The 26,396-nt window shown below is 33.5% G+C and overlaps 1 protein-coding gene across 1 annotated transcript in view; it reads left to right on the forward strand.

Moving 5' to 3' along the window:
• The first annotated feature begins 287 nt into the window (after positions 1-287).
• LOC128244594 (protein FAM167A-like) overlaps positions 288-26,396 on the forward strand; it is a 51,228-nt gene continuing 25,119 nt past the window's right edge. The window contains exon 1 of the mRNA XM_052962596.1: positions 288-392. The gene's annotated coding sequence lies outside the window, so the exon portion shown is untranslated. The remainder of the gene's footprint in view (positions 393-26,396) is intronic.

Consider the following 26,396-nt stretch of genomic DNA (forward strand, 5'->3'; position numbering starts at 1 on the left):
AGTATTTGAAAACGATTGAATTTAAAAGATTTGATAGAAATCGCAGCGAAGATTATTTGAATAACAAGAAAATTGTTTAACTTTAATTCCACTTACAGGCAAGCTGTACAAACAGAGCACGTTTTGAATTACTTAAAATGCATTTTAAAAACGTTATTCTATTCAGAAGTTACAATCGAGCTTTCCTAATCATATGTGATCTGTATCATTGTAATTAACTCCTGAAACGTTTGAGGCTTTGATGAAGTAAGGAAGACTTTGTTATTGTCATCTGTTGCGTTGAACAACGCAATTCGTTCCGAGGACTTGAAAGTTAAATAGATAATGCTCGTGGATAGTTTACGTGTGAAAAATATGTGGTCCTTGTGACCCTCGAAGAACTTATGCTTAAGGTAATGTCTTATTCCTTCTTCCATTTATTGTTCTTTAGCGAGAACTATTTGTTTAATGCATATGAAAATAAGTCAAAATGTTAAAAGTACAGTTGAAATGACTTGGACAAGACATGTAGCAAAACAATTAACGAATACCCAGTTTTGCCTGTATCAACATTATTTATTATTATTTATTAATAAATGTTGGAGTTACCGCTTTCTCTGTCTTGGCCTTGATCCTGTGCCATAAAACGGGGGTTATGATTAAACTTCCTACTACTATCTACTACTGTACTTGTTTCTGTAGTTTTTCATATAACTATTGGAACGTTCAACGAAGCTTTAGTTCCCTTTTGTTCATGGTTGACTGAATTACATCTGGGACCACAGCTAAGGTCTACCGCTACCTTGGAGTTGTGTAGTTATGGCTGCTGCGTTTGTCAAAGTTCTCATTGAATTATTTTTATGGATTATAAATGGACTCTCTCTCAACATTGCATGTTCTATTTTCAATGTGAATATATTGTTATCTTTGCAAGACATGTTATGGAGACCTTCAAACGGTCTGCACTAGAATGAGTTCTCTAATGCATTGATAAAGACTAGATTAATGTCAGCTTAATTTGCGAAAGAGGAGATTAATTGTTATATTGTCCCGTTTATTCTAGATACGCCAAAGTGGCGATATGCATGGTGTGCACATAATAATTATGTGTTTAAAGGAAAGCACGTAGGTATTTCGTTTGATAAAGTTAGCTCTGTAAACCTCTTAATTTTAATTATTTGTAAATGTGTCTTATATTACATATTGTCTCTAAATTATCACAATTAAAACTGTCTCGTTAATAAATTGGCGATTAATTCATCGGCATGAAGCTTACCGATTGTAATATAGGACATCTACTAGAGGGACAAAACAATTCATTCAACGAAACAAATTCAACCATTCGTCTATCAAAATACTTTCGGGTAACTGACTGGCACTGCCAAAGATACATGGAAAGAACACTTTGAGTTAAAACCGGTCTTTAAGATGGTCAGCTACATTTGGTGTCATTTTGGAATGTCTCTGATCCTGTATACATGATGGCCAGCCTCAAATGTTTTCTCACTTTGGTGTGCGCTGTCTCACATAGGAATGCTACTTTACCTGTATACATCAAAGTCAGTCTCAAGTGCTGTCTAAATTTGAAATGTCACTGTACATACCACTATATATCTCACTCGGGAATGTCACTTAACCTGTTAACATTTTGGTCAGCGGTTCAGGTCCTGTCTCACTTTGAAATGTCGTGGTACCTGTCAACACCTTAGGTTAGGGGTCAACATCAAGTTTTAGGTTAAGGTTTTGGAATGTTACTGCACCTGTTTGCATACTGATCTGCCTAAAGTGTTTGGAATGTTACTGAAAGATACATCAAAATTTGATTTGGACGGTTTTGATTTATTTTTTATTGCTCACTTTTATGTAAGTAATTATACATCCTTGTTGAAGAGATGCAGGCGCGAAACTAGGATTTAGCGTTAGAGGAGCATCTTCGGGATTCGACATAGCAGATGTGCCCTTTCCACTTAACACTAACCTACATATGGTTTAAATGAAGTTAGGGCGCGGTTTGTAGGTCTTTTTGTAGTCTGAATGGTGCATAGTGGTGATGTTTTTTTTTCTTTGGGATAAAAAAACCCCTTTACGTGCATAGTTTTAGCTGTTTATAGAAATGAACAGTTCAAAAAGTTATTTAATTAAACGAATAAACTTGCATTTTTGCTTTCTAAATTGCTTTTAACTTATTTCTGAATTAATGCCATATTCTAAATATAATATTTTTGGCACTATGTGTTCTTGGTTGCCACAAAAACCTGCTTCATCACGCTTTAAGCACAATATATCACACGAAGGGTTACATCAAAATAGTTTTCGCCAGAATTAATCTTGTTTAAACGGCATGTTTTAATAGAGAGTGATATCGTGTAATACCCTTGCCTTAACTATTTTAGGACCATATCAGGATAAAGAAATCATGAGATAAGGGTACGCGTTATCTTGCTAGAGGGATGACATAGCCTTTTTCAACTTTTCAATGTCATTGTCTTTAGGTTTTATTTTTAAAACGAATTCTTAAAACCTCTGCAGAATTGTGTTATATTAATTGTTTTATGCACGAACAGCAAACAACAACTAGTAATCCTTATTCACACAAATTTTTGTGATTTTTCGCGCTCAAAAAATCATTCCATTTTCAATATTAAGATAGATCAGAGTCTTTTTAGATAAGCAAATGATTGATATTACTCGCTACTTCAACATCACTGGTTTGTTGTGATAAATTTGTGTCATTGTGATTTAATTACCTACTTTAATTGCAATGCCCTATAAAAGTACGTCTTGATATGATTTCATGGCAAATAAACGATGCTTCTGGAAACAATGTGAAATATATATCTTAGAATTCTATAGATTGTTGCAAAGAATGCCACTAAATCTTGTTTCTTTTCTTAAATCCATTTAAAAGTTACGTACTTAGTATCATGTTTCTGCAGTGTTGCCTGCATAACTTCATTAACATGTGATATCTTCAACGACTGTAATATGTTACTCGTTGATTTAACATCGAAGCAACTTATACAGGATTAACATTATTGATGCATCAAACACCAATACATTAAAACCAGCTGACACTATCACTTTACGCGTAAACATTAATCAGAATATACCCACAACTTGCCTGTCCACAATTATAAACAGCAAAAATGAAGGAAAACACATTAGTTTTCAAGATACGTGTCTGTTTGTTTTTGGCGTATTGGACATTGGTAATACAGCGAGTAAAATCTATCATTTTTGAACCTCATTATATACATCATTATTTTTTTTAATTGAAACAGGAATAATCTTTATTGAATAAATACTTAGATATGTAACATACTTCTGGTCTGAACATACATATACTGAATAACCAAGCATTTATGCGCAGTTCATATGTTATAGTAGTAACTCATTGAAAAAACATCTCTATGAAGATCATTGTATATTCTCTTCTTTGGTTACACTCGGTGATTTAGCTAATTGCGAGCGTTTAACCGCTTATTAGTCCGTACTAGTATTTGAAAACGAATAAATTTTAAGATCTGATAGAAATCGCAACCTAGATGTTTTGAATAACAAGAATATTAAATTGTTTATCTTTAATTCCACTTACAGACACGCTGTACAAACAGAGCACGTTTTCAATTATTTAAATGCATTTGAAAAACGTTATTCTATTCAGAAGTTAAAATCAAGTATTCTTAATCAGTGATCAGTATTATTCTAATTAACTCATGACTCGTTTGAGGCTTTGTTGTAGTACTCCAGACTTTGTTATTTTCATCTTTTTCGGCGAATAACGCAATTCGTACAGAGGACGTGAAAGTAAAATATATGATGCTCGTTGATGGTTTTACGTGTGGATAGTATGTGGTGCTTGATCATCCTGGGGATTAGATCAAGAACTTGTGTTCAAGGTACTGTTTAATAATTTCTTCCATTTATTGTGTTTTTGGCGAGTACTACGTGTTTAAAAAAAAAATTATAAGTAAAAATGTAAATGAAACAATGGAAACTACCGGGACAAGACCAGTAGCAAAATATATGGAGACGACCTTAATCAAGTGACACCTAATGTAAAAAAAACGATAAAGACATACAAGAATATTTTTAAAAATAAATGTTGGGGTAACCGCATTGGAACGATCAGCGACACAGCTCCCTGTTGAACGATGGTTGCCTCAGTTACACCATTCCGATAGGGGAGCTAATGTCTAACGTAACTTTGGAGTTATTGTAGTAATAGCTTTTAGCGGTAGAGTTTGTACAAGTAGTCTCAATCGCATTTATTTCATTGAAGAAGTCTCAATTGCATTATTTTTTATTGATTATAAATCTACTAACTGACTCTCTCATCGTTGCATGTTATATTTTCAATATATATTGTATATCTCTGCAAGACATGTTATGGAGACCTTCAAACGGTCTGCGTTAGCTTTGTACCAGAATGAGTTCTCTAATTCATTGATAAAGATTAGATAAATGTCAACTTAATTTGCATAAGAGAAGATTTTATTGATAGATCGTCCCGTTTTTCTTAGATACGCTAAAGTGGCGATATACAATTAGTGCACATAATCTGTGTTTCAAGGAAAGCACCTATTGTGGTTTTGTTTTGATGATAGTTGCTCTGTAAACTCTGCCAAGTTTTATTTCTTGTTAGTCTGCCATATAAATAAAATAAACATAAATTACAAATTGCCTGTTAGATTTCATAATTAAAACAATTTCGTAATCAATTGAAAGATTCTTATCAGCATGAAGGTGAGCAATGTAATACAGGATATCTTCTAAAAGGGGCAATACAACTTATTAACGAAACAAATGTAACCATTCGTCTATGAAAACACGTCGGGGCTACTGACGGGCGCTGCCATAGAAACTGGGAATGAAAAATTTGAGTTTAAACCGCTGTTTAAGATTGTCAGCCACAAGTGGTCTCACTTTAGAATGTCCTGTATACATGATGATCAGCCCCAAATGCTTTCTTACTTTGGAGTGTGCTGTCTCACATAGAATGTCACTTAACCAAGGTCAACCTCCAGTGTTGTCACAGTTTGGAATGTCACTTAGCATGTAAACATCAAGGTCAGCTTCGGATACTGTCTCACTTTAGAATGTCACTGTTAAAACCGATCAACATCAAGGTCAGCTTCATGTGTTGTCTCACTTTGGAATGTCACTTTACCTGTTCTCATCAAGGTTAGGGTTAGGGGTTTGGAATATAACTGTACCTGAGGATGTTGCTTTTTCTCCGAAATAAAAAAAAACACCTTTACTTTCACAGTTTAAGAGAATACGTGTTGTTACGTAGTGAGTTAGGTACCATTAACTGTTAAAAAGTTTACATACTATAAAAGAAGATGAAAAGGGAAAGTGAATTTATTTGATGGAACGAAATAACTAGCATCTTTGCTTTCTAAATTGCTTTTGAATGGTTTCTGATTAATGACATCTTTTATATAAATGTCATCTGGCACGATTTGAACTTGGTCGCCGCTAAGATTGCTTCACTACGCTTTTAATACTACTTTGCACGATGTATCACACGTTACATCAAAATAGTTTCCACTGGAATTAATCTTGTTAAAACTGCAAGTTTGAATAGAAAGTTATATATTGTGTAATACCCATGCCTTAACTATTTAAGTAACCATATCCGGATAAAGACATCAAGAAACAATGGTACGTGTTATCTCGCTAAAGGGATGACATAGCCTTTTTCAACTTTACAATATCATTTTCTTTTAATCTATATTTTGTATATTGAAGGGACGCGATTACAGGTATTGTGTTGAAAGCGTTTTTTTTAGAACTTCGGTGAAATTTATTTCAATTATTTCATATAAAACACCAAACACCAACATGATTATAGTCATTTGCATAGGATTTTTTAAATTGCAACTCAAAATAATTCCATTTTCAAAAGCGTTACAGACGCTTATCGACAAACTAAAGCTTCTTTTGTCACTAAATTTCAATATTAATTAACGAACTTCATTATGAATTTATGATATTGATTTATCATTGTCACAAGCATTTCACACACATTTCACACACAACTACTGCTGTCGATATCTGACCACATTAAACCTGAACGAGTCCCTTCAATACTTATTTTTTTGTGAATATTTGAAGATATTGCTTTTTTTATCATATCCCAGTGGTAATTTGAACGTTGCAGTTTTTCGAGTATCTGATTACAAAACAAGATTTGTGTAGATATCATTTTGGTATCATTTAATGTAAATTAAACAAAGCGCATTCCATTAAAACGTGCGATTGAATGCAAAAGAATGAACAACAATTGCATGATATGGAAAGTGATTAAAGCAATTGTCTTTGAACAAAACAAAACATCAACAAAATTAAAATGAAGATCATGTTCACTGAGAGTGATTTTTCAAACTTTGGAAACATAATTTGAGTGATCTTTGGTAAGTATTAATCACACATGTATCTTCACGTCTAATATTCAACAATAACAAGAGTTAAAGCGAGACAAAATACTTATGAAAATGGTTATTATAAGTATAAGTACAATTGGTTCACTTGCAAATAATCTGATAATAATAATGCATTTATATACATACAAATATTATTTTATATATAAAGAACTATTATTTACCTTATATATATGCTCTGCATTTAGAGTTTTTTGTTTTGTTCGAAAGAAAATTATTGCATATTATATTTAACATACATAGTATCTAGGCCATGGATAATTGATATGAGTTTCTCAAACAAGTTTATTATCACGAGGAGGGGGGGGGGGCGGAGTTTTTTATTTTATATAATCATTTTTTGGGTTAGGTTTTCTGCGCCGATATAGTCATTTATAAATGTAAGATAATAAAGTACTTAACATCAATTACAGCAATTTAAAAATCTGAATCGCCTGTTTAGTAAATGCAATTAATCTGAAACGGCCCCATGGTATTCATAAATCTCCTAATAGAGATTTTACTTGTAATATAAGAAGACTGCTGAAAAAAGCCGGAAGTCATTTAATAAAACCCCAAAATATGCCAATAAATATTCTAATAATTTCTAATAATTCTACTGTATTGTATAATGTAGGTTTTTTGTATCACGGCGTGCATTTATAGAAACAAATACATATTAACGGAAAGCGATGTAAAAATTAATCTGGCATTTAAACCTCTTAGTACTTTACTATAACAAACAATCCCAAGATTTTCAAATCCTGCACGAATACGTGCGAGAGCTGGCCCTATTATCACAAAAAACCTCAAGTCAAATATCATCTTAATCTCAGCTCATTATACCACATGAAAGCATTGTATGATTTAAAATTATGCATGTTTTTATACTTTTATTGGGGCCAGGCGTGTTAGTTTTTCTTGTCCGGCTCTAAGGACCAACGCTTGTGGTCGTGCATGGAACGATATCTTTATTCTCTTCTGTCGTTAACCTGGATTTCTTTGCATAATTTTTCTTTCTTTCATTTCCCTCCTATAGAACTATTATTTACCTTACTAAACTGATGAATACATTATTTTACAGGTTTTACTATGTTTTTAAATATTTCTACTTAATAACTACGAGGGGCATTTAGTATTTCATGCACTGGACACTCGTTTCTTTATATAGAACAATTTCCAAGATTCTTTAAAATGTTGTAAGTGCGGTAATTTTTTTGTATTTATGTTCTCTCGAAAAAAAGGCAAAAAATTAAATGAGCAGGTTAAACGAGGATGAGCCCTGCTCTATTTTATACTCTCGGCTGTATAATGATAATAAATGTCATTCATCCGTAATTACGGTTATTACAGTAACCGTTGGTTGCCTAAAGTATTAGCTCACCTGAGCATGTAGCGCTGAGGGTGAACGTTTTTCCTTCGCCCAGCATCTATCGCCCGTATAACCGTCGTCCGTCAAACATTCCTTCAAACGACATCTACTCCTAAACCACCTGGCCAGTTTAAATGAAACATCAATAGGATGTTACTTGGACGGTGCCCATTTTAGTTGTTCAGAGAAATGAATACCATGCAAAAAGCTGGTTGCCGTGGCAACTGAAAACATTTTTTTTAATCCTCTTCGCAAAAACCATGAAGCCTGTAGCTTAGACATTTGGTGTTCCACATCGCCTAGTGGTCCTCTACTAAGTTTATGGGTGTCACAAGTTTCTTACATACTTATATACTTATATAGGGGTATATTTGAATATCTTTTTGTTTATAAACACTGGGCCAAAACCCTTGATATTTCGTATGTAGCATCGCATAGTCGCCCTACATCAAGTTTGTTAAAATCGTGTCCCTGGGGTATAACTAGTCACAAGGTTTCTATATACTTATATAAGATTTGTTTTGAAATTCTTTTGTCTGAGACCGCTAGGCCCAGACCCTTGATATTTTAAATGATTTTGTAAAAAATATGCTTCATGGGCCAAAACTGGCCACGCGCTGTGGTTCATTTATGTTATGAAATCTTTAAACATTTTTTTTTCTCATATCACATGGCATAGACCTTATAAAATTGTTATGTAGCACTGCATGATGGCTTTACCATGTTTGTTCAAACGATGTCTCTGGGGTCATAGATGGCCTTTTGACTTACTTTCTCATTTTAAAGCTACATCAGTGACATTTGGAACATGTGTACAGTTTTGAAAACAAATATCAAAGTTATCATTGGATGGGATTGAATTAGACCTATTTACCTACTTTCTTATTTTTGAAGCTACAGCAATGAAATTAGACAATAATGAAATTAGACAATATGTACAGTTTTTAAAAACATATATCAATTTTGTTCTTCGATGACGTTGACTATGGTATTTTGACCTTTTTCTTAATTTTAAAACTATAGCAATGGAATCTGGACCATATATCTAGTTTTTAAAACAAATAGCAATGTTTTCTTCGGATGACCTATACATTTTGATATACATTCTTGTTTTGCAAGCTACAATAATAACATTAAGACAATGTCTATAGTTTTGAAAACAGAAATCCCTTTTGTGCTTTGATGTCCGTGACCACTTAAGCGTTTGACGAAACTTGTCCATAGTTAAATCCCTAGTTGTATTGCGATAAACCAATGAACTTGTTCATTCTCTCAACCCCCCCCCCCACAAATGTTTAAACCTTTAACTTAGGTGAGCGATTAAGGGCCATGCGCTTCAAACGTCTTTCATTAGAAGGGTAAATTCGCCCATTTCGGCAGACCTTATAAACACGCACATCTCCTACGTTTCTGTAAGCTCACCAGTAGTTGTCAGAACAACTTACCTGGTCCCAGGTTATAAAATAAAAAAATAAAAATAGTCCTGATTGTGAAATGATACAAGAAAATAATAGTATGCCAATGGATTGATAAAAGTAAAACAAATTTAACCAGTGACTACCAAAATATCAATGTTTCCAATGATGACACAAATGATAACATAACGTTTGATCAGGCGTCCATGAATCTGATAACTAGACGGATATATAAAAACTGAAACATCTTGGCGTTAATAAAATAATTTGTACAAGTTTACGAGCTTACCAATTGAATTCCGATTATGTCAGCTGCCAGTTTATGTTCTGATTCTTTTTTAAGTAGTTGTTGAAATTAACATAACTATTTTCTGAATTGCGGAAAAAGATCACATTATTAATCTTGTGATAAGTAAGCTATGCTATTTGACCCCCAGGCGTGCGTGGCACGAGAAACGTTTTATTTGTGTGAGATTAAGACAGAAAGGTGGGCAATGCTATACGATTACAAAATAAAGCCGAACATTTATGTTGAAAATATTGTTATATTTCATAAAGAGGTAGGTCAAATTCTGTTTAGATAAGCAATTAATTGATATTACGACCAACTTCTACATCCCTGGTATGTTTCAAAACATTTGTGTCATAGTAATAAGAATTAATTACCAACTATGATTTCAATGGCCTGTTAAAGTATGTCTTGATACAATTGCATGTCAAATAAACGATGAGTCTGACGAAAACTTGGAATATATCTGTGTATTCTATATATAGTTACAAATCTAAACATGTCACTTAATCATTGTAATTTTCTAAAATCCATTTAAATTTAAGGTACTTAGTATCTTGTTTCTACAGTGTTGCATGCATGGCGTCATAAACATGTAAAATATTCAACAATTATAGAATGTTATTCGTAAACGTACTATCGAAGCAATTTATAAGGGGTTAACATTATTGATGCATGCACCACCAATTCATTCAACCAGCTAACACTTACAGTATACGCTTAAATAATTAAATATTAATCAGAATGTATCCACAATTTGCCAGTCAACACAAATATACAGCCAGAATGGAGAATATTTTATAAGTGTTCATGGGACATCTACATGTATGTATGTTTTGCGACCTTTGGATATTGGTTATACCGCGAGTAAAATTCACCATTTCTGAACCTCATTGTACACCAATCGCAATGGCAGTTTTCTAACAAAACGTGGCAAGTCAGTCTGGAACATGTCAACAATGCGCTGGGTCTGTCTGTCTGGAAAACGGAACCAATTTAGGATTTAAATAATCTATTATTATTATTGATAATAAATGGACTCTCTCACCGTTGCATGTTTTATTTTTAATATATCTTGTTATATCTGCAAGACGTGTTATGTAGACCTAAAAACGGTCTACGTTAACTTTGTACCTAACATGATTTCTCTAATGCACTGATAAAGACTAGTTTAATGTCAACTAAATTTGCATAAGAGGATATTTAATTGATAGATCGTCCCATTTAAACGTAGATACGCCAATATGCCGATATGCAATGAGTTCACATAATCTGTATTTCAAAGAAAGCACCTAGTGTGGTTACGTTTGATAAACTCTAAAAAGGTTAATTACTTGTTAGTTGCCATATAAATACAAATAATATATATATATATATATATATATATATATATATATATATATATATATATATATATATATATATATATATATATATATATCACAAATTGTATGCTAGATTTCATAATTAAAATACAATCTCGTTATCAGTTGAAATATTATTTCATCAACATGACGCTTAGCAATGAAATATAGGACATCTTCTAAAAGGGGCAATATATACAACTTATTCAACAAAATAAATGCAACCATTATCAACACACTTTGGGGTAACTGACTGGGGCTGCGAAAGAAACCTGGAAAGAAAAAAATGAGTTTAAACCGCTGTTTAAGATGGTCAGCCACAAGTGGTCTCACTTTGAAATCTCATTGAGCCGGTAAACATGATGATCAGCCCCAAATGCTTTCTAACTTTGGAGTGTGCTGTCTCACATAGATCTGTCACTTAACCTGTTTACATCAAGGTCAGCCTCCAGTGCGGTCACAGTTTGGAATGTGACTTCGCCTGGTAACATCAAGGTCAGCTTCAGGTGCTGTCTCACTTTGGAATGCCACTTAAAATGTTAACATAAAGTTTAGGGTTAGGGTTTTGAATGTCACTGTACCTGTCAACATCAAGGTTAGGGTTCAGATTTTGGAAGGTTTCTGCACCTGTTTACAAAGTCAAAGTTATCTTCAAGTGCTTTAGAATATCACGGAACGATATATCAAGGTTTGATTTGGACTATTTTGATTACTATTATGTAAGTAATTATACATCCTTGTTGACCAGATGCAGGCGTGTTCCTAGGATAAAGCTTATGAGGGGCACAACTTCGACATCGAAGATGTCACACTTTCCCCAAAAATATGGTTTAAATGGAGTCGGGACGGTGTGTGTATCGTTTTTGTAGTCTGAAATGGTGAATCTTGCTGTTATATCTTTTTACGCCGATATAAAAAACCTCTACTTGCACAGTTTTAGGAGTTGTGAGCTAGTGAGATGGATATACCATTAACTGTTTACAAGTTTCATACTACGAAAGAAGATGGAAATAAACAGTTTATTGGAAATTTGATAAAATGGAATAACTCGCATATTTTGCTTTCTCAGTTGCTTTTGAATGGTTTCTGATTAATGACATATTTGAAAGTAATGTCATTTGGCACGATTTGTTCATGGTCGCATTTAAAATTGCGTATAAAGCTCTACTAAGCATAATACATCACACGAAGGGTTATACAAAAATATTCACTAGAATTAATGTTTAAATAGAGAGTGATATCTTGTAAAACCTTGCATGAACTATTTAAGGAGCCATATCAGAATAACGACACCAAGAGAAATGGTATGTGTTATCTTGCTAAAGGGATGACATAGCCTTTTTCAACTTTATAATATCATTGTCTTCAATTTGAATTTTGTATATTAAAGGGACTCGTTCACAGGTCTTGTGTTTAAAACGATTTTTTAAAACTTCGGTGAAATTGTGTCGTTTTTATTTTGTTTGTCCAACTTGTCGACAAACTAGCGCTCCTTCTTTCACTAAATTTCAATAAACTCTTTTTTGAACATTTGATGTTGTTTAATAATTGTCAGAAGCATTAAACACACAGTTCACACACACTTAATGGTATCGATATCTGATCATATTATACGAGAACGAGTCCCTTTGAAACTTTTACAAAAAACAACAACATTTTTGTGAATATTTGATCTGATTTCAAGATTTGTGTAGATTTCATTTTCTGTATAATTTCATGCAGAGAACCTCATTCCATTTTTACGTGCGACTAAATGTAGACTCTTATTTCAATCCAAGAAAAATGTAGAAAGTGATTAAAACGATTGTCTTTTGAACAAAAAAACACAATCAAAATGTACTGTAGAGCATGTTAACTGAGAGTGATTTTTAAATTTTGGAAACATACTTTGAGTGATTTTTGTCAGTTTTAATTATACATGTGTGTTCATGTCTGATATTCACAACAGAAACGAGAGAAGTCGAGACAAAAGTGTAATGAAGATGGTAAGTATTGTGCAATACGTTCGCTTGCAAATAATCTAACAATACTAATGCATATGTATGTACATACAAAGTACCTAAGTTATTAAATTTAATTATTAGTTTATGAACCACATCATTTAAAACGAGGATGGAACACGGATTATTATTATTTTATATATATTTTTTTGGTTAATGATTCTGTGCCGATATAGTTTAATTTCAATTATTTTATGAACAACCCCAACAACATCAGTAGGATTATACTCGCAGAACGTTTTATAAATTTCAAACTCAAAATAAGTCCATTTTGCGTTACAAAGGCTTGTCGACAAACTAAAGCTTCTTCTGTCACTAAATTTCAATATTTATTAACAAACGAACTCTATATTGAATGATTGATGTTGTTTTATCATTCTCAGAAGCATTTAACATACATTTTTTTCACACACAACTACTGTTGTCGATATCTGACCATATAACATGTGAATAATTCCCTTTAATACTTAGCATTTTGTGAATATTTGAGGATATTGCTTTTCTCTATCATATCACAATGGTAATTTGAACGTTGCAGCTATTTGAAAATATCTGATAACAAAACATTTTTTGTACCTTTCATTTTTTTCAATTTAAAAAGAAGCTCACTCCATTGAAACGTGTGAGTAAACGCACACTCCTATTTAGATTGAAGAAAAACAATAACCCGATGTGGAAAGTAATTACAAACATTTGTGTTTTGAAATAAAAATAATAAGCATAATCACTGGAAGTGATTTTTCAAAAATTGGAAACATTCTTCGAGTGACTTTGGTAAGTTTTATATTCATGTCTGGTATTCACTAGAAATAAGAGTTAAGTCGAGACAAAAGCCTAATAATGGAAAGGGTTATTATTGTGCAAATTGTTCGCTTGCAAATAAATGTTTTAGTTTCTCAACCACGTTAACTGAAACGAGGAGGGAGCACGGATTATTTTTATTTATATAACTCATGTTTTGGTCATGGCCAAAATAGTCAATTATTAATGGAAGATATTAAAGCACTTAAAGTGATATGAAGGAATTTAGAAATCTGCAACGCCCGCTTAATTAATGAATATTAATTATCGTCATCTGCAGGAAAATCTCATTCCGTTCATTATATCCATTTTGAAATATTCTTTAAAAAAGATATGTTTTTTTTACTAAAAACGTCACGTACAGGACGAATGCGGTGGCGTGTGTGAAACTCATCAGTACCTGATTGGCCTTACAATGAGTGCTTGCAAACAAATGTTTCCAATCCATTTAAGTTTCAGAGACTGGGGGTCGTTTCAAAAGACATATATTAAGTCGATTTAAGGAGTAAATTGAAATTATGTTAGTGCCATAGTTTCGTTATTTTGGTTCATAGTTGTGTGAACCATTGAAGATGAACACGAAGATTATATTAAAATCGATCTTTTCTGCCATTTGTGACGTTTCTAGAAATTTAAAATAATTAATGTAACGACTGAGATCCTTTACTAAAACGGGCCCAGCGAGAAGAACCTTTGAAAATCAATGTTGATCAAAAAATGCCGTCTGTTTTTCAAAAACAAAACAATAAATAACAAGACAACCAGGTGGTGAGGCTGAACATGTATTAAGTGACTTAAAATGTCTCCAAAATATATCGTGCACTCATCATATTTCAAAAGTTATACTTGAACATTTAAATAGCAAGATCATTTTACAATTACTGCCGCTATGCAACTAAAAATTTTTTGTGTAAATTATGGACACCTTTTTGCACATATCATCAAAATGGTCAAACACGCTATAGTAAAGCATTGTTATGGTAATCATAGATCTACTTATAGGGTTTTTATTTGTCATATAAGTAGACGGAAGAAAAAAAACCGGATTCATATTAGTATATTATTATTTCAGCACTAAACTCTAAAAATAAGATATTATACCATGTAGGACTTTGTGGTACGGCGTGCATTTATAAAGTAAACTATTTAACGGAAAGCAGTATAAAACCTGCCATTAAAACGTCCAAATGTTTTGTTATGACAAACAATTCCAGGATTTCAAATCCTGCACGTATTTGTGCGGGAATTGGCGACCCTGTTTTTCTAGCCCGGTTCTTAGAACCAGCAGTCGTATGTGTGGTCGTGCATGTTACGATATTTGTCCTCTCTTCTGTCTTTTCCCTGGCTCTCATTACATAAATATTCTCGCTTTCTTTTCCCCTAACTATTATATATGCCTTGATAAATAAATAAATAACCATGCAGGTTTTATATTGTTGTTAATTAATTAACAACGAGGGGCATTTAGGTATATCATGCACTGGGCACTCGTGTTTATGGCCATATAGGTGTTTCTTTTATTACACATACTGTACAACTTACAAGTAATGTTTCTTTGTATAAAAAGTGCGGAAAATCACTAGATATTTGAAATATTATTTGTATTTTGTAACAAGGTTTTAGCAAAATACGACTTTCTTAACAATACATTTATCCATGGCTTTCTCGAAATTCTTACATTCTGACAGATGATTATACTTCTTTATATTGAATCGTTTATGAAAGGTTATCAATGAAATGATATAAATGTTAACGTACAGTTCATTCAATTTATAGTACGACATGAAATTTATTAAATTACAACAGATTTCACGAAAGAGCAGTGACTACCACACTACCTTTCGTTTCCCATGAAGACACCAATGATAATATTACCTTTGATCAGGCGTCCTTGAATCGGATGGCTGCGAATAAATATTAAAACAGAACAATCTAATTATTTATATAATAATTTGTACAAGTTTGCGAGCTTACCAATCGATATAAAGAAATACTTTCGATTATGTCAGTTGCCGATTTATTGATTTGTTTTGCTTTTTGAACACCTTGTTGACCTTAACATATCTGCAAAGTTGTGAAACAACTGATCACAATATTGCACTTAATCTTGTGAAAGGTAGGTTATGCTATATGAAACCAAACATAAGTTTGACAATAACTTGAACATTAACAAGATGAACTTTATAATGTTAGTAAACAATACACGTTATGTTCTCTTCTATATTAGAATATAAGTTATATTACATTTCAAGATAGATGAACGTCTGTTTAGATAAGTAAGTAATTGATATTACTATCTCTACTTCAACATCACTGGTTCGTTGCAATACATGTGTGTCATATTATTGTGATTTAATTACCATGGTCTGTAAAGTATGTCTCGATACAAGTTCATGGCAAACAAACGATGAGTCTGGCACGAACATGAAATATATATCTGGGTATTCTATAGGTAGTTGCAAATCTAAGAATGCCTCTTAATCATTTTTATTCTATAAATTTCATTGAAAATATTGGAAATTAGTGTTTTGTTTCTGCGTAGCATCATTAACATTACAAATCTTTAACAACTGTAATATGTTATCGTCAATTTAACATCGAAGCAATTCAAACAGGATAAACATTATTGATGCATCGAACACAAATACGTAAAATACAGTTGACTCAGCCGTTAAACGCTTAAATAATTAATCATTTATCAGAACTTATCCACAATATGCCAATCCTTAACAATGTACAGCAAGAATGAAGAATATTTTTATTAGTATTGATGGGGTATGCCGTTATGTTTTGCACACACACCAATCGCAATGAGAACGCGGCAAGCCGGTCTGGAACTACCCAAGAAGGCACCGGCTGAAGGGAACCCATTTATTAAAGAATGCAAGAACAACACAAACATTTGCCTTATATGTTTACCATTTGGCATTAACGTAATGAAATTGTCGTAAACAAACGCAAAGTTTTGAAAGTTAAATTCACTCTGCATATGTATCAATCAAGATTTTTTTGATAATTTCCTTTTGCCATATCATGTTGCCCTATGCATGCAGTCCGCTAACTAATTGATCTGGGTAACATTGCGCAATTCGAAAAAGTAAAAACAAGGTTTAAGTCCTCGACTGGGTGATTAAGCGTAATATTTGCTATTTCATGATATATTTGTGAGCTAATGAGATGTATGTCAACTCTATAACTGATAACGCAAATAATGAGATGTGCTTGTCTTATGGCACGATTTGTTTTTGACGGTCGCTAATCTTCATGCTTCATAAACATTGAAATGCTACTTTGCTCAATATATCATAGGAATGAGGTTCAACGGGGTTTATGTTTAAACTTTTGGCTTCTGAGCTTGTTACTGTACTTGTCCATATATATATGGTAATAATTTGTTTCACTTAAATGGATATTTTCCCAACTGCGCATTTTAATATGAGAGAAATATCGTACATAACTCTTGCTTTAACCATTTAATGAACCATAAAAGTGTAAACCATTCAGCAGACAAGGCCAAAGCTTTATCTTGTTGAAAATGGTGGAAACGGCGCCATACACCCTTATTGCACAGTGACATGTCATATAAAATCAATCTATGAAATCTAAACTTATATTTCTGTACAAATACATTTATATAGATTATACACATTGACCGATGCCAGAACCGGAAGGCAAACAAAAAATATTAATATTTCCTTAAAATATGACATCAAACACTGTTATTTAAACACAAACATGCAAAAACAAGTCATAACAATACGTAGAATCTCGTTTTGCCCGTCCATGCATTCATATAATGAACTGTTTCAACGGGAAGTGATTAAGCTATCTTTTATTTAACCTCCACATTTTGTATAGTGGCAAGCAAACTCCCAGGTTAACTTGTACGGGAACCAGAGGAGAACTGTCCTTAACAACCCGTAATTTTCTTGTTTTCCAACACTCTCTCTTTCCTCCAACTTCCACCATCATGTCTCTCCTCCCTCTTTCATTTCTTGCACAACGTGCTTCTCATTTCACTCCCATAGGCATTTTCCACCTTCTCACCTATCTCTATCATTGACCTCTTTCCCAATCCTCACTTTCCCCATCCTATTTATATTCATACATCTATTATTTCACTTCGTTTTACCATTACTTTTCAGCACATCATTATCACTATATAATCTATAATATCCACTACTCGCTATATGCCTTCCTCTCTTTTCTTACCCTCACTTTTCCTCTACTCACTTTATGCCTTCCTCTCTTTTCTTACCCTCACGTTTCCACACCACACTACAATCCTTGCTCTCTTTACCCGACCTCACTTTTCCACACCTCACTATTATCCTTCCTCTCTTTTCCCACCCTCACCTTTCCACACCTCACTTTAATCCTTCCTCTCTTTTCTTACCCTCACCTCTCCACACCTCACTATAATCCTTCCTCTCTTTTCTTACCCTCACTTTTCCACACATCACTATTATCCTTCCTCTCTTTTCTTACCCTCACCTTTCCACTGCTCACTATGATCCTTCCTCTCTTTACCCGACCTCACTTTTCGACACCTCACTATTATCCTCCTCTCTTTTCCCACCCTCACCTTTCCACACCTCACTATAATCCTTCCTCTCTTTACCCGACCTCACTTTTCCACACCTCACTATATTCTTTCCTCTCTTTTCTTACCTTCACCTGTCCACACCTCACTATAATCCATCCTCTCTTTTCCCACCCTCACTTTTCCACACCTCACTATAATCCTTCCTCTCTTTTCTTAGCCTCAACTTTCCACACCTAACTATAATCTTTCCTCATTTTTCCAATCCTCTTTATCCCACTACTCACTATAATCCTTCCTCTCTTTCCTTACCCTCACCTGTCCACACCTCACTATAATCCATCCTCTCTTTTCCAAACCCTCACTTGTCCACACCTCACTATAATCTTTCCTCTCTTTTCTTAGCCTCAACTTTCCACACCTCACTATAATCTTTCCTCTTTTTTCCAAACCTCTCTATCCCACTACTCACTATAATCCTTCCTCTCTTTTCTTACCCTCAATTTTCCACACCTCACTATAATCTTTCCTCTTTTTTCCAATCCTCTCTATCCTAGTATTCACTATATTCCTTCCTGTCTTTTCTTACCCTCACCTGTCCACACCTCACTATAATCCTTTCTCTCTTTTCCCACCCTCAATTTTCTACTTTTCATTTTAATCTTTACTCTCTTTTTCCCACGCTAACTACACTACTTCTTACTTTAGTGTTTACTCTCTTTTCCCCGCGTTCACATTTTTACTAATCACTTTAATCTTTTCTCTCTTTTTTCCCACGCTCATAACTTTTCCTCTCTTCGTATTGATCTTTCCTCTCTTTACCCGCAATCATTGTTCCTCTCTTTACGCACCACCACTTTTACACTCCTCACTATAATCCTTTCTCTCTTTACGTACCCGCAACTCTCCACCTCTCACTGTAATCCTTCCTCTCTTTTCCCACCCCACTCTTTTACTATCGACTTTTCTACTCCTTGCCACCATCTTCATCCTTCTTTTCTACTCCTCTCACAACACATGTTGAATTTCAGTTTATTTTGAAGTGAGGGTTTTAAATCATAATGAAAATTTTACTTACAAGACAAATAAACTATGTCTTAAATGACTAATGAAGGTTTTAAAAAGGTATTATATAGGTATATATGGAATTCTCAACTCTCGAAACAGATTGTACGATATAGTTATGGGTAAGTGGCTCCATTTACGATGTAGTTATGGGTAAGTGGCTCCATTTACGATGTAGTTATGGGTAAGTGGCTCCATTTACGATGTAGTTATGGGTAAGTGGCTCCATTTACGATATAGTTATGGGTAAGTGGCTCCATTTACGATGTAGTTATGGGTAAGTGGCTCCATTTACGATATAGTTATGGGTAAGTGGCTCCATTTACGATATAGTTATGGGTAAGTGGCTCCATTTACGATATAGTTATGGGTAAGTGGCGCCATTTACGATATAGTTATGGGTAAGTGGCTCCATTTACGATATAGTTATGGGTAAGTGGCTCCATTTACGATATAGTTATGGGTAAGTGGCTCCATTTACGATATAGTTATGGGTAAGTGGCTCCATTTACGATATAGTTATGGGTAAGTGGCTCCATTTACGATGTAGTTATGGGTAAGTGGCTCCATTTACGATGTAGTTATGGGTAAGTGGCTCCATTTACGATGTAGTTATGGGTAAGTGGCTCCATTTACGATATAGTTATGGGTAAGTGGCTCCATTTACGATATAGTTATGGGTAAGTGGCTCCATTTACGATATAGTTATGGGTAAGTGGCTCCATTTACGATATAGTTATGGGTAAGTGGCTCCATTTACGATATAGTTATGGGTAAGTGGCTCCATTTACGATATAGTTATGGGTAAGTGGCTCCATTTACGATATAGTTATGGGTAAGTGGCTCCATTTACGATATAGTTATGGGTAAGTGGCTCCATTTACAGATTGTACGATATAGTTATGGGTATGTGGCTCCATTTACAGATTGTACGATATAGTTATGGGTAAGTGGCTCCATTTACTCAAGGTAGAAGGTAGAAGCCGGCTTTCACTAAACAGTTTATTCGATAGCTAAGCTTGATAACGCTTAAATTGTCTTGGTAAAATATACGTGTTTACATCAATTCAAAACAATAGCAAATCACAAACAAAACAATCGACTCCTCTTCTATGACTTTTTAGTGTTCTCTTATTCCAATGGATTGTCAGAATTCTTCCTTTTAAGGCTTCCTTTTAAAAGTGTTGTAAGAGTTTAACGGTTTAAACGTACTTAGAAAAACATCTTGGCTCTCAGGTACATGTCATCTTGGTTTAGTATTGAAACAAAATGTGTCACTGACCAGTGAATGACATGACCCAGACGTTTAGACTATAAACAGTTACTAGTCGGTGATTGATCATTACACTAAATAGCCCGTGAAACGATGAGTTAAATGATATTGTAAAGCTCGCCATTAGGTTTTACAAACATTTAAATGGAGCAACGATTTGTTTCCGTAACACTCAAAACAAATTAAGTGCTAAGAATGATTGAATTCAAATAGTGAATGCAATAAATGGAATTGCATAACTTTTTCAGTGGAATATATAAGTATAATAAATAGCAACAGTTAGGTTGAATATATATATACGAGTATATATTGACATATTAAAGATTCACTCTCACAAATTGAACGTTTTGACAACTTTTTTTGGTCTTGTAACGAGCCAATTTTTGCGAAAATGTATGGGCACCGGTTAAATAAGACTGCCGACAAAAATAGGATCTCAGATTTTTATATTTAAGTTCAAAAACAGATGTTTTATGCATTTTTCTTAAACCGCTAGTAACGGTTTAAGGTATACAACATTAATTTTCGACAGGAAATATGAACAAAAAATTGCTATTTCCAAGACAAAAAAAAGTTGTCAAATCGGTATATCTGTGAGAGTGCAGCTTTAAAATGCATGTACCAGAAACTTTATGATATTCGAATTAGAATCCACCAAATATATATTTTTTGGAAATGAAACAAGAAACAAAACAAATTCAAATTGAAATAATCATAATCGAATAAATACTTAAATATGTGACATTTTTCTGCTTTGAATGTACATATACTTTATAATAACCATGCACTTATGCGCACCTCATATTCTATAGTAACTCATTGAAGAACCTCTCTATGAAAATCAGTTTATTTGCGTAATTGTGGGCGTTTAACCGCTTATTAGTCCGTATTTGAATATGTTTAAATTTAAAAGATTTGTTATGAATCGTTGCGTGGATTATTTGGATAGCAAGACAATTATATAACCTTTAATTCCATATATACAGACAGAACCAAGTATTGAATTACTGAGAAGGCATGGACAAAAACATTGCTCCATTCAAAAGCTAAAATCTCGAGTGTTTAAGATCGTTTTAAGTGTTCATTATCACTTTAATTAAAGGCATTCGGAAAAGTTACTTCATTTCGGAGTTATAATCTCGAGTGTTCGTACTCATATATATTCATTATCATCATAATTAACACCTGAATCGTATGAGGCTTTGTTGAAGTGCGAATAAATTTGTTATTGTCATCTTTTGCGGCAAATTACGCAATACGTTCAGAGAACTCGGAAGTGAAATAGGTTATGGTCGTGGATATTATGTTGTCCGTGTTCATCCTTGAAAATAATCAATAAGTAATGATCAAGGTACTGTTTTACTCTTTCTTCCATTTATTATCTTTTTTGGCGAGAACTGTTTGTTTAAAGAAAATAAATAAGTCAAAATATAAATGAAACAAAAGAAACTACAGGGACAAGACCAGTAGCCAAAATGTTGGAGACGACCCTGCAGTTTTGGAGGTTTTATTATAGAAATTGACCCTAAATGGCCCCGAGCCAATAAACAAATAAACAGGAAATTGGCCCACACTGTGCCATCAGTGCAATTAGTAGGAGATGCACAACAGAGGATTGTCATGCCAAACATTCCTTAAACTAGGCATTTAAGTGACACGCAATGTACAAAAGAATGCAAGCAGACCACGAACGCATCAACATATCTATATAAATAAATGTTTGGGTAACCGCCTCGGAACTGCGGCACAGCTCCCTGTTGAAGGATGATTGCCTCATTCAGTTACATTATTCTTATAGGGCAGCTAAGGTCTATCGCAACCTTGGAGTTCTTGTAGTAATGGCTGCAGAGTTTGTCCAAAAGGTATCCATTGCATTTTCTCCATTAATTATAAATCTGCTAACGGACCCTCTCTTCGTTGCATGTTCTGTTTTCAGTAGATCTTGTTTTCTCTGCAACACATTTTATAGAGACCTTGAAACGGTCTGCGCTTACATGTACCAAAAGTTCTGTAATGCCTTAATAAAGACTAGATCAATGTCAACTTAATTTGCAATAGAGAAGATTTAATTGATATATCGTCCCATTATTCCTAGATACGCTAAAGTGGTGATATGCAATGTGTGCACGTAATTTGTGTTTCAAGGAAAGCACCTAGTGTGGTTTCATTGGATAATTTTAACTCTGTAAATTTTAATAACTTTTTAGTTTGCCATATAAATAAAATAAACATAAATTACAAATTGCCTCTTAGATTTCATAATTAAAACAATCTCGTAATCAATTGAAAGGTTCTTATCAGCATAAAGGTGAGCAATGGAATACAGGACATCTTCTAAAAGGGGCAATAATACTAATTAAACGAAACAAATATAACCATTCGTCTATCAAATTACTTTGGTGTATCTGACGGGCGCTGTCAAAGAAACTGGAATAAAAAACATGGGTTTAAACCGTTGTTTAAGATTGTCAGCCACAAGTGTTCTCACTTTGGAATATCACCGAATCTGTATACATAATGATCAGTCCCAAATGCTTTCTAACTTTGGAGTGTGCAGTCTCACATGAAAATGTCACTTAACCAGTATACATTAAGGTCAGCCTCTCAGTTTGGAATGTCACTTAGCATGTTAACATCAAGGTGAGCTTCAGGTGTTGTCTCACTTGACATGTCATTGTACCTGTCAACATCAAGATTAGGGTTAGGATTTCGAATGCCACTGTACCTGTCAACATTAAGGTTAAGGTTAGGATTTCGAATGTCACTGTACCTGTCAACATTAAGGTTAAGGTTAGGATTTCGAATGTCACTGTACCTGTCAACATCAAGGTTAAGGTTAGGATTTCGAATGTCACTGTACCTGTCAACATCAAGGTTAAGGTTAGGATTTCGAATGTCACTGTACCTGTCAACATTAAGGTTAAGGTTAGGATTTCGAATGTCACTGTACCTGTCAACATCAAGGTTAAGGTTAGGATTTCGAATGTCACTGTACCTGTCAACATTAAGGTTAAGGTTAGGATTTCGAATGTCACTGTACCTGTCAACATCAAGGTTAAGGTTAGGATTTCGAATGTCACTGTACCTGTCAACATTAAGGTTAAGGTTAGGATTTCGAATGTCACTGTACCTGTCAACATTAAGGTTAAGGTTAGGATTTCGAATGTCACTGTACCTGTCAACATTAAGGTTAGGATTAGGATTTTGTAATGTCACTGTACCTGTCAACATTAAGGTTAAGGTAAGGATTTCGAATGTCACTGTACCTGTCAACATTAAGGTTAAGGTTAGGATTTCGAATATCACTGTACCTGTCAACATTAAGGTTAAGGTTAGGATTTCGAATGTCACTGTACCTGTCAACATTAAGGTTAAGGTTAGGATTTCGAATGTCACTGTACCTGTCAACATCAAGGTTAGGATTAGGATTTTGTAATGTTACTGTACCTGTTTACATTGAGTTCAACCTCTAGTTTTGTCTCACTTTACATGTACCTGTCAACATCAAGGTTAAGATTAGGATTTTGGAGTGTTACTGCACCTGTTTACATTGAGTTCAACCTCTAGTTTTGTCTCACTTGACATGTCACTGTACCTGTTAACATCAAGGTGAGGGTTAGGATTTTGATATGTTACTGCACCTGTTTACAAAGTCAAAGTTATCTTCAACAGTGTGTGTATACCACGTGATAAATTATGTATGCTGTAACATACCGGTTGTTAGCTAGTGGATAAACCCTGAACTGTTTACAAGTTTATATACTATCAAAGAAAATGGAAATGAACAGTTTTTAGGAAATTTGATAAAACGGAATAACTCGAGATTTTTGCTTTCTAAATTGCTTTTGAATGGTTTCTGATTAATGACATATTTTAAATAAATGTCATCTGGCACGATTTGTTCTCTGTCGCCGCTAAAATTGCTTCATAAAGCTTCAAGTACTACTTAGAATAATGTATCACACGAAGAGTTATACAAAAATATTCACTATAATTAATCTTGTTTAAATAGAAAGTGATATCTTGTAATACCCTTGCCAAAACTATTTAAGGAGCCATATCAGAATAACGACACCAAGAGACAATGGTACGTGTTATCGTGCTAAAGGGATGACAAAGCCTTTTTCAACTTTACAATATCATTGTCTTCAATTTAAATTTTGTATATTAAAGGGACTCGTTCACAGGTCTTGTGTTTATAACGATTTTTTAAAACTTCGGTGAAGTCAGCATTTTGTTTATTAGAGGGTCTCGATCGCAGATAATGTGATTAAAGCGAATTTTTAAGCTTTGTTTTATTTCAATTATTGTATGAACAAACATCAAACAGCAACAGGAGTATACTCATTCGAATAAGATTTTGTAAATTTCAAACTTAAAATAATTTCATTTTCAATAACGTTACAGACGCTTGTCGACAAACTAAAGCTTTTTCTGTCACTACATTTCAATATTTATTAACAAACGGACTCTATTTTGAATTTTTGATGTTGTTTTATCATTGTCACAAGCATTGAAAACATATTTCACATACGCACAGGTGTTGTCGATATCTGACCATGTAACACGTGAACGAGTCCCTTTAATAGTTAGCATTTTGTGAATATTTGAGGATATTGGTTTTCTCTATCATATCACAATGATAATTTGAACGTATCATTTATCTAAGTATATCTGATTACAAAACATGTTTTTTGTAGATTTCATTTTTGTAATTTAAAAAGAAGCTCATTCCATTGAAACGTGCGATTAAACGCACACTCGTTTAGATTGAAGAAAAACGATTGTGGACAGTGATTAAAGCAATTGTATTTTGCATGAAACAAAACATCAGCAACATTCAAATGCAGAGCATGTTCAGTGAGAGTGATTTTTCAAACTTTGGAAACATACTTTGAGTGATTTTTGATTTGTTTTAGTTATACATGTATCTTAATGTCAGATATTCAACAGAAAAAAGTGTTAAGCCTTGACAAAAGCCTAATGGAAAGGGTAAGTATGGTGCAATTTGTTCGCTTGCAAATAATCTAATAAAAATAACAATGTATTTATATACATCTATATATCATTTTATTTTATATATATATATATATATATATATATATATATATATATATATTATATATATATATATATATATATATATATATATATATATATATATATATATATATATATATGATCTGCATTTTGATTTTTTTTGGTTTTGTTCTAAAGAAAATTGTTTTCTATGATTATTAACATTATATAGTACCTAGGCCATGGACAATTGATTGTTAGTTTCTCAACCACGTTAATGAAAACGAGGAGGACGAACGGATTATTTTTATTTGATATATTTTTTGTTATGACTTCTACGCCGAAAACGTCATTTATTAACGTAAGATATTAAAGCAGTAAAATAACATACATCTATTTAGAAATCTGAACGCCTGTTTGGTAAATGAAATTTAATTATCATCTTCTGAAGGAAAATCCCATTTGTCTCATAATATTCATTTTCAAACAGTCTTTCAAAAGAAACGTTTTTGACTAAAAACGGAACATACCAAACGAATGTTGCGGCGTCCGAGAAACTAAACAATATCCGTGTGGACTTAAAATGAGTGCTTGCAACCAAAATGTTTCCAACCCAAATCAGTTTCCGAAACTGGGGGTCATTCCAATAAAGATTTTAGTCGTTTTTAGTTGTAAATAGCACCAGGTTCGTTAATTTGCTACATAGTTGTGTGAACCGTTGAAAGTTGTGTAAACCGTTGAACCGTTGAAAGTGAACACGAAGCTGAGAAATAAAAATCGATGCATTTGCCATTTGTGATGTTTCTAGAGATTTAAGATAATTGAGATTATAACTAAAGATCCTTTACCTA

Source organism: Mya arenaria, chromosome 8, assembly GCF_026914265.1.
Source record: "Mya arenaria isolate MELC-2E11 chromosome 8, ASM2691426v1".
Lineage (NCBI taxonomy): Eukaryota > Metazoa > Mollusca > Bivalvia > Myida > Myidae > Mya > Mya arenaria.